We start from the raw sequence: 9,937 nt of genomic DNA on the forward strand, positions 1-9,937 counted from the left end.
TGTCACTGGCCTGCTCCCTTTAGGCTGTCAGGATCCTACCCACTGTGTATAGTACATCAACACACAGGTCAAGCCACCCATGATTGTCCCGCCTTCTTGTAGTCCTGATACTAATCTACTCTACTTTTAGCAGGGTTGGACAATAATGATCGGTGACCTAATTTGCATTTTTTGTGGGAGAGAGAGAATCCTCTCTTTCTCAGTTTTCTGGGCTTGTATGAGTTATTATGGTATTTACAGTAACATACGTAGGTATACCTTCACAATAACTTACTCAAATGAATGTGTATACTGCATTTTAAAAACACTGCATTAAAAACTACAGTAATGTCCTCAAAACACTAACTATAGTAAATACTACCTCCCCCATATCTCAATTTGTGCCACCTGTAAGTAAGAAACCTGCATGGTTCACGATTATAGACCATATAATGACTTCATGACAGATTATAGAAAAGAAAAGAGAAGAAGCTCTGAACTATCTGTTCAGACCCCAGTCCTACCTACCTACAGTTTATCGACAATTTGCTCTTTTAGTATTTCTCTAGTAGGCTTCCTCAAGGAGAAAGCCTGCACTTCTATGTCAAACACAATAAAAGAAAAACACTATACTAAACACTTCTGTAATGGCCATGAAAATACTACAGTCCACAATAACACTATAGTAAATACTACAGTAAAAACACGACATTAATTACTATAGAAAATACTACAGTTTTCTTTTACTACAGTTTTATACTAAAGTTAACTGTAAATACTACAGCATACTACAGTTAGTACCACAGTAAAGTCCTCAAAATATCTACATTGAATAGTATAGTATTACCGGTATTATCCAGAAAGTATTCAGACCCCTTGACTTTTTCAACAACAAAAAAATCCCTCAGCAATCTACACACAATAACCCATAATGACAAAGCAAAAACAGGTTTTAGAAATTACAGCCTCACTTCTTCATGGTGAGGCTATAACGTCTTCATGGTAACCTTGGAACACCTGTATTTGGGGAGTTTCTCCCATTATTCTCTGTAGATCCTCTCAAGTTCTGTCAGGTTGGATGGGGAGCGTCACTGCACAACTATTTTCAGGTCTTTCCAGAGATGTTCGATCGGGTTCAAGTCTGGGCTCTGGCTGGGCCTCTCGAGGACATTCAGAGACTAGTCGGAACAGCTGGTGCTCTCATGCATGTTTCAGTGTTATTTACTTCGAAGTAAGGATAGAAGTAGTTTAGCTCGTCTGGTAGGCTCGTGCCACTGGGCTGCTCTCGGCTGTGCTTCCCTTTGTAGTCTGTAATAGTTTGCAATCTCTGACACATCCGACAAGCGTCGGAGCCAGTGTAGTACGAATCGATCTTAGTCCTGTATTGATGCTTTGCCTGTTTGATGGTTCGTCAGAAGGCATAGTGGGATTTCTTATAAGCTTCTGGGTTAGAGTCCCGTTCCTTGAACGTGTCAGCTCTAGATTTTAGCTCAGTGCGGATGTTGCCTGTAATCCATGGTTCAGCCACGACTCCGTGCAGCATAAGATATTACAGTTTTTAATGTCCCGTTGGTAGTTTAATCTTCCTCGTAGGTCGTCAATTTTATTTTCCAATGATTGCATGTTAGCTAGTAGAACGGAAGGCAGTGGGGGTTTATTAGATTGCCTACAAATTCTCAGAAGGCAGCCCGACCTCCGTCTTCTCTTCACGTAGTATGTCCTTCACATCGGGCTTGTTCTACTCGTTAATGGAAAAAAAGCTTCTGCCAGTTCGTGGTGAGTAATCACTGTTCTGATGTCCAGAAGTTATTTTCAGTAATTTGTATAGCTTTTTTATTTTACCTTTATTTAACTATGACGCTTAGGAACAGTGGGCCTTGTTCAGGGGCAGAACGGCAGATTTTTACCTTGTCAGTTCAGGGATTCGATCTTGCAACCTTTCAGTTACTAGTCCAACACTCTAACCGCTAGGCTACCTGTCACCCCTCTCATAAGAGACTGTAGCAGCAACATTATGCTTAGAATACGTTTTTTTTAATTAAAAGTTACATACAACGCAAAAAAATGAACAAAACAACATATTCGGTTAGGAGCACGTAAAACGTCAGCCATCTTCTCCAATGCCATGACACCATTGCACAGTTAGCTATGCTTAGCTTAGCTACCTAGTTAGCCAGCCAAACGTGTATAGTTAGCTAGCAAACAACTGCATCTAGCTAGCTAGCTACTCTCTTTTGCTTGCTACTGTTTTGCTTGCTACTGTTGTGCTGCCGTGTCAATAACATGTCTCCAGAAACGAAGGTGTCCCAGCTGTGGTGACATTTCACCTATCCACTTCATCCACTTTTGGCATTAGATACCTCACTAGTTATCAAGCTAATGTTACCTACGTAGCGATGAAGCTACTAGCCCCTGACAAGTCGGCGAAAGTCACGATCTGTGTTAGCCTGGCCAGGCTGGTTACTCCAGACATTGGCTCCCTTGGATATTTGGCAAAGTTATCACAAAGCTTGCTAGAATAGCTATTTTTTTACTCACCATTTCATCATCAGCCCAAAAGCTCCAGGTCGAAGTGCGTTGCAGACCGCCGTAAGCCAGTAGCAACAGGTTGTAAACAGGAGTCCACATGTGAAACATTGTCGGTGGTTCCAAAATAACTCAACCCAGTCCTGGAAATAAAAATAGTCTGAAGAGTGTATGGACATAATTTTATCTTAAAAACACAAGGCATCCTATTACATATATTTGACAAGAGCCCTATGAGCTAGCATGTCATCCTAGGCCCTAGGGTGCCTCTTGGAACACAGCCATAGGTTACACCCTGGTGGGGTTACTGTTTTCTCTTTTCCAGCCTTTAACAGATCTACTACCCAATTCTACTTCCCCAGTCTACTATGAACTCTTCTGTCCTTCCCTTAGGAAGCGACTCCCTCTCAGACCTGCCTGATTTGGTCCGCTTGGCTTTCTAGCAGGGGTCCAAAAAAGCCTTCCCTTCATGCACTGCTCTGATTATTTAAGACGGAGAGAATAGTGGGTTTAAGGCTGCAGTGCTTTGGGAAAACACCAGGCAGGCTGGAGAAATCTCAAAGCCCTGCTCAATTATAATGGAGAATGGGGGGGAAGATGGAAGGAGGAGAGGGGGGCGACTGGCCTTGGGTAGCCACAGGGGAGGTTCCTTCTGCAGGCCAGCCAATAGAGAGGAGAGGAGGTATCAGGGGGCTTTCTGTCGGTGTCTACAGGCCGCAGTCTAACACTGTCTCACCTGCTGCCATCATTACTATCAGGAGACCTCCTGCCATGGTGCCACCTCCTGTCTGTACTGTGAGGAAAATCTGTGACAACTCCTAACCCAGTGTTTCCCAAACTCAGAAACTGGGGACCCCAAGGGGTGTACATTTTGTTTTTTTTCCATAGCACTACACAGCTGATTCAAACAATCAAATCTGGATGATGAGTTCATTATTTATATCAGCTGTGTAGTGCTAGGGCAAAAACCAAAACGTGCACCCCTTGGGGTCCCCAGGACCGAGTTTGGGAAACGCTGCCCTAACCCTTATTCCCTATAGCCAAAGCCATCACATTGGTTAGCTAACCGGTTGTTTATGAACTTCAAATACATTTTCATCATATAACAATTGGATTAAAGTTTGATTAGATTCATTGTACAATCCATCGTGGCAGGAAATCAAGGTTTGTATTGTTGGTAAAAACTCCCACAGACAGGCGTAACAACCCCTGTATCTCTTACAAGTTAATAAGCCCATCTAGCACTTGTGACCGGAGCTTGTTTGTTTTTGTCTGTCTCTGTGTCGGAGCTCTCTCCTCTCCACAGCTAACCCACGGCAGACCACTCCACAGGCCTAACACTATAGCAGATAGACCTCTTCTCCTCTCCTCAGGGGTGTTAGGCTACTGATACCTGCATGGAACAATGTGGCAAAAGCCACCTTAAATAAGCAGATACTGTAGCCCAGGCTCTCTGTGCAGCCCTGGATCATTATTTTTTGAAGCAGAAAAACCCAGTTTGACAGATGAACCAAGGCCACAGAGATGCCCAGCACTGCTCCGCCACATAACAAGCTCTCCGAAGAGATACAACACACACTCATTACCATGGTAACCTGCATCAAAACACACTTCCAGGGAGGATTTCTTTGTTTTGTTAAAGGAGAGAGTCATGATTATATTTGATGGGAGCCTGAGCTGTGCACTAGCTAGCGAGACAACACCAGGTTCAGGGGTATTAGTGCACAGCAGCGTTGGGCCTCTGTGATGAGTTAAATAGTCCAGGGCGTGGAAGGCTGCTCTCCCAAACTGGGAATACTACAACAGGAGAAGGATCAGTGGAGGAGTCAGAGTAATTTAATGGGTGAGTTATATTTAGGTGTGATATTACTGCAGGGCTAGAGGAGGGTGAGGGTGGTGTAGGAAACGGGTGGAGGAGGATGGGGGGGGGTGTTAACCACCACCGACCACAGACACACTGTAGCATCTCTCTCTCTTAACGACTCCTTCAACCTTCTCACCTTCCAGGCATCAGTGAGCGTGTCTTCTGTTTTCTTAGATTAGCTTTGATTTGTGAACAGACAGAGCCTTGAAGAATGGTCATTATTGTACTGTAGACCTGCCTACACTCTTAGAAAAAAGGTTATATCTAGAACCTAAAAGGGTTCTTCAGCTGTCCCCATAGGATAACCCTTTGAAGAACCCTTTTTGGTTCCAGGTAGAACCCTTTTGGGTTCCACGTAGAACCCTTTTAGGTTCCACGTAGAACCCTTTCCACACAGGGTTCTACATGGACCCAAAAGGGTTCTTTCTACATGTAACCAAAGAGGTTTCTACCGGGAACCAAAAAGGGTTATCCTATGGGGACAGCCAAAGAACCCTTTTGGAACCCTTTTTTCTGAGTGTATAGAAATACACAACATTTGATTTTATGGTGTACTGGCATATTTATGACATCCAGGTTCAACATAACAATTTACACTGAAAGCTGGCCAGTGGACGCAAGGGTCCACCTGACCCTATTAAAATACAGATATTGCATTCTGCTCTATTCTATTTTATTATGGGTCAAGACTGATGTCATATCTGGAAAAAGCAGCTCTTTATTTCTCTTAACCTCCATCCCTCTCTCTTTCCACCTTCATTCCTCTCTCCTCAGTGTGCTCACAGCATCTGTCATTTGTCATCAGAAGTGACTGGGCTGGTATTACAGGGTCAGCCTGTGAATGCAGTTTAAAACCTTGTGTTTAGTCTTGTCCTCTGTCCTCTTGGCCTGTGTGTCATTCACCAAATAGTCATCCCTCCATCCAATCAACCCTTAAATAAAAAAAAACAGATCTAAAACATGATTAAGATGGGAGATAATTACAGTAAGAGGCCTCATGTTGCTAAGCAATAGCTGTGGTACAGAAGTGCAGTGTTTTATCCAACTATCTGTCTGTTGAAATGCAACATCTACTAATTGAATTTAATGCAAAGAGAAAATCTCAATCTCACTGTACACATGTGTAGCTCTACATCATTACATGTACATAATTAAACATTGACATTCATAATCCAGTAATGAAATCCAGTAAAGCAAACTCTTTGATTTTAAATCCAGTGGTGAAGGAAAAAGTATTCTGTATCAATCAATCTGTTCCATTCCTTTTCATTTGTAAAACACGTCAAATAAATATTTTGGCACCTGATGCTGGAGGAGCCTGGCTAAATCAAAGTGTATTAATAATTAGTTCTAATTAGCAGTGTGTGTGAGAGGTGTGATGCCTGTCTTCATGGCTGCGCTCCTCCCCTCCCCTCATCTCCTCCTCCTTACCTCTCCTCCTTTCCTTCCTGAATCTCTATCTGTTCTGCATATCAGCTGCTGTGAGAGACTGCACATTACAGAGAGGAAGTTATACTTCTCACAAAGAGAGAGAAAGAGAGAGAGAACGACAGAGGGAGTGAGAGAGAGAGAGAGAGAAGGTGTGGGGTTAACATTTGTGATATCGAGTTAATTGAAACACACACACACACAAGTGAGAGCAAACATTCAAAAGTGTATCCATTTATTTCAACAGTAAGTTAATTAAACGCCCTGACCTGCAGGGAGGGGTTTGAAGCACCTGTCCACACAGGTTTGGTTGGTAAGCGAGAGCATTTCGGGGGCATCTGGTGATACAGGCCATGAATGGACCTTAATTAGTGTCCCAGCAGGGGTGTAACGAATGGGGAAACACAGCCAGGAATGACACACACACACAGCCAGGAACGACACAGACTCACAAAGATAGGCATACACACACACACACGACTTGCACACACAGCCAGGAACGACACACACACACCGCCTGACAGTGAGTTAGATTTCACAGTGTTGCATCATCATGGATTATCTAACGAGCACCAGTGTCACAAAGCCAACAAATATCCTTGGGACCTGCAGGGGTAAATTAGTCTCCTGCCTCACACCCCTACCAACGACGGGTACAAAATAATAGAACTCACACTATCACTCTCCTTTACAGCAGCCGGGGGCCCACAGCACTGCACAGCCATCACTTTAATGAGAAGTTGTATATTTGTATTATACCTCAAATCCCCTCCCACCTCCCGTTTTCATAGATTCATCTTGCTAGAGTGGATAATTCATCTTATGTTTAAAAAAAAATCTGATTAGGCCTAACACTTTGGCCCTGTTTTTGCGTGATGAATCATGTGAGTCATATATGCAGCTGTAGATTTATCTTCCTGACCTTTTGTATGCAAAGGAGACACGTTCTGTACGACCATAATGTGACACGTCAGAAAAAGAGGTCAGGGCTGTGAGACAACACAAACACTCCCTCCCTTTCTTCTCTCCCTCCCTCTCTCTGATGACTCTATTGTTTTGCTGCGCTGTGGCCTGTGTAGTATTACAGAACAATACACTGTGTTCTTCTTATCACAAAGCTAGCTATCTGAAAGCCATACTAATTCATTTGATTTGATTTGTGGGAGCTAGGCTCACATTTTCAAATTACCAGAGCAGACCATACATAAAGGTTAAATTATAGTAACCATGATGAAATGATGAAATATTGAGAATGTATGGCAAATGTAAAGCCTTCTAACATAATGAGGACCACTTTTGAAATACACTGAGTGTATAAAACCTCAGTGTATTTCAAAACACCTTCCTAATATTGAGAATACCCCATTTTGCCATCAGAACAGTCTAAATACAGTTGTGTCAAGTTGACTGGATGTCCTCTGGGTGGTGGACCATTCTTGATACACATGGGAAACTGTTGAGTGTGGAAAAACCGCAGCGTTGCAGTTCTTGACACAAACCAGTGTGCCTGGCATCTACTACCATCCCCCGTTCAAAGGCACTTCAATCTTTTGTCTCGGCCATTCTCTCTTTGAATGGCACATACACACAATCCATGTCTCAATTGTCTCAAGGCTTAAAAGTCCTTCTTTAACCTGTTTCCTCCCCTTAATCTACACTGGATTTAACAGGTGACATCAATAAGGGATCATAACTTTCACCTGGATTCATCTGGTCAGTCTATGTCATGGAAAGAGCAAGTGTTCCTAATGTTTTGTACACTCTGCGTAAGTGTTTTAATGAATGCTTTTAAGTGTTATCCTCTGGGATCAAATTGACATCTGGTTTGATGCATGTACCCAAAATAAATTCAAATGCAATTCTAAGATATATTATAACTATAGGCTAAGATGAGTAAATTACAAAATTGCAGAATCAAGTATTAATGTTCGAAGTATTAGTGTGTGTGTGTGTGTGTGTGTGTGTGTGTGTGTGTGTGTGTGTGTGTGTGTGTGTGTGTGTGTGTCCTGTTGTAATTAAACATGCATGGGTGTTTTTGTTCCACATACAGTGTTTTTTTCCACTAGCCTAGGTTTTGACAGGACTTCACAACAACCCCAGGTGGAACCAGGGGTGCAAACAAGCTTGTGAGTACAGCCATGAAACACACACATTAGCACCTAGACCAAATTACTATGCACACCCTGCTGGGCGCAGGGCCATAACATTGCCACTCGGCTATGTACCAGAGTCCACCAGAGCACTCAGCCAAATAAAGTGGAAGACAATAGTCACAATAAGCAAGAATTGTATACATTTTTATGTAACGCTCTCCATTGAGATGTGAGCCAATTTATTCAATATGGTTGGATTTTGTGTTTGTGGATATTTGTGATTTATTCCCCAAACACAACAGTAGGATACAATGCATTTTCAAAAATGACATTATCATACATTATCATTATATATATTTTTTATTATCTTTAACACTAAATAAAATGCAGTCAGGTTTAAATGAGCAAACAGTATTATACGGACCCTGTATGTGTAATCAGCAGGATGTGCAAGTGTTTAGGTCTGGTGTCTAGCAATGACTGTCTATGGGGACCAGTCATCAGCCCTACTCAGCCCATCTCTCCAGCACCACAATTTACTTCAGTAATTAATACATAAGAGGCTGAAACATCAGCCAACACAGAGGCTGCTAACTGTTCATAAGTAAAGACCACGCCAAATATCACAGAACAAACAATAACAAACAAAAAACAGGGAGGGGATACAGTGATGATGGGTAGACTGGAGAGACAGGAAAGACTGGGAAATAGAAGAGTGATGGATGTGATGGGAGGCCACTGAAGAGGCAAGGAGGGAAGAAGAAATGAGGTAGAAAACAGAAAGATAGAATAGAAAGAGAAAGGTAAGAGAGAGAGAGGTAAGAGAGAGGGGTGAGAGAGAGAGAGAGAGAGAGAGAGAGACAGAGAGGTGAGTGGTATGTGATAAGGGGTCCCACCAGAGCAGTGTAAAGTGAAGCTGAGTTAGTGGTGGAGGTGAGTGAGAAGCAGTCCAGGAGTGTCTCAGAGGGGTTTCCTGCCTGGACAAAGGGAGAATGGGAGAGGAAGGAGTGCTGGTCAGGTCCCCTGGCGGACCCAGTCCTAGCTCTGCCTGACATAAGTACCTTTCCAAAGATGAACAACATCACCTCCACTGTAGCTTAGAAGGTCGGGAAATTGCTCCCCCCCCCCCCCCCCCCCCCCACACACACACACACACACACACTACATACCATGTGACCTTCCTTCTGTCCGCTTAGAGTTCCACCTTCCTCCCCCTCCTCCTTGATGTCCAGCTCTGGACAGCTTCCCCAGCCCGGCCTGGCATCTCTTAAGGTAGCTTTTACACTCCTTTACTCTTCCACTTGATGGGACATGGAGACCACTCGGGAACCGCGGCAGACCTTTTTCCACTTGACTTTGTCCATTAAAGTGGTTCTAAAATAAAGCCCTGTTACTCACACATGGAGTGTGGGTGCATTATGGATGTGGCAGTGGTGATGAAGTTGTGAGATATCTTAATGACACCCAACACGTCTCCTGGTAACCATCCCCAGCCACAATGAATTAACTAGTGCTCATAATTAAACTGCATGGAGGGGAAAAAAGAACAACTTTGGAAGTTAATAAAACATCACTGGTGGTACCAATTTACTTACGCGATTACGCTTACTGATTATGTCAAGTTTCCACTCACACACTCCTCTGTGGGAGAGAGAGAGAGAGAGCGAGAGAGAGAGAGAGAGAGAGAGGGATAATCACCTGGTACTAATAGAAAACAAAACTATCGCAATAGTATTAAAACTAGAGTTTTCCCCTCCATCAATGGACGGACACATTTTTGTTTATTCCAAGAGGCTATAGGGAAGTGACTTCCATTTAGATGTTCAGTTGCCTAACTCCTTAATGTTAATGTGGTGCTGCCTGCTGGATGATGCTAGGTTAGTATGACGTGTTCTGCACTGTGCTTAGCTCACTGCTCCCATTAAGCTTTTGTGGTGTCATCAATTTTTATTCCTACAGAGGATCTGGCACGCGCCAGAGGAAACATTGCAGTAGAACTCTCAATCTACATCCATTTATCCACATTAAACAAATGCTTTAGGGCTGC

General features: G+C 43.1%; 1 non-coding gene across 1 annotated transcript; it reads left to right on the forward strand.

Annotated features, from left to right (window-relative positions):
* The first annotated feature begins 519 nt into the window (after nt 1-519).
* On the forward strand, nt 520-574 carry LOC116376002 (U7 small nuclear RNA). Its single transcript, XR_004211402.1, has one exon. It is a non-coding gene; the product is annotated as a U7 small nuclear RNA (small nuclear RNA).
* Nucleotides 575-9,937: the final 9,363 nt, after the last annotated feature.

The sequence above is a fragment of the Oncorhynchus kisutch genome, linkage group LG10 (assembly GCF_002021735.2).
Source record: "Oncorhynchus kisutch isolate 150728-3 linkage group LG10, Okis_V2, whole genome shotgun sequence".
Classification (NCBI taxonomy): Eukaryota; Metazoa; Chordata; class Actinopteri; order Salmoniformes; family Salmonidae; genus Oncorhynchus; species Oncorhynchus kisutch.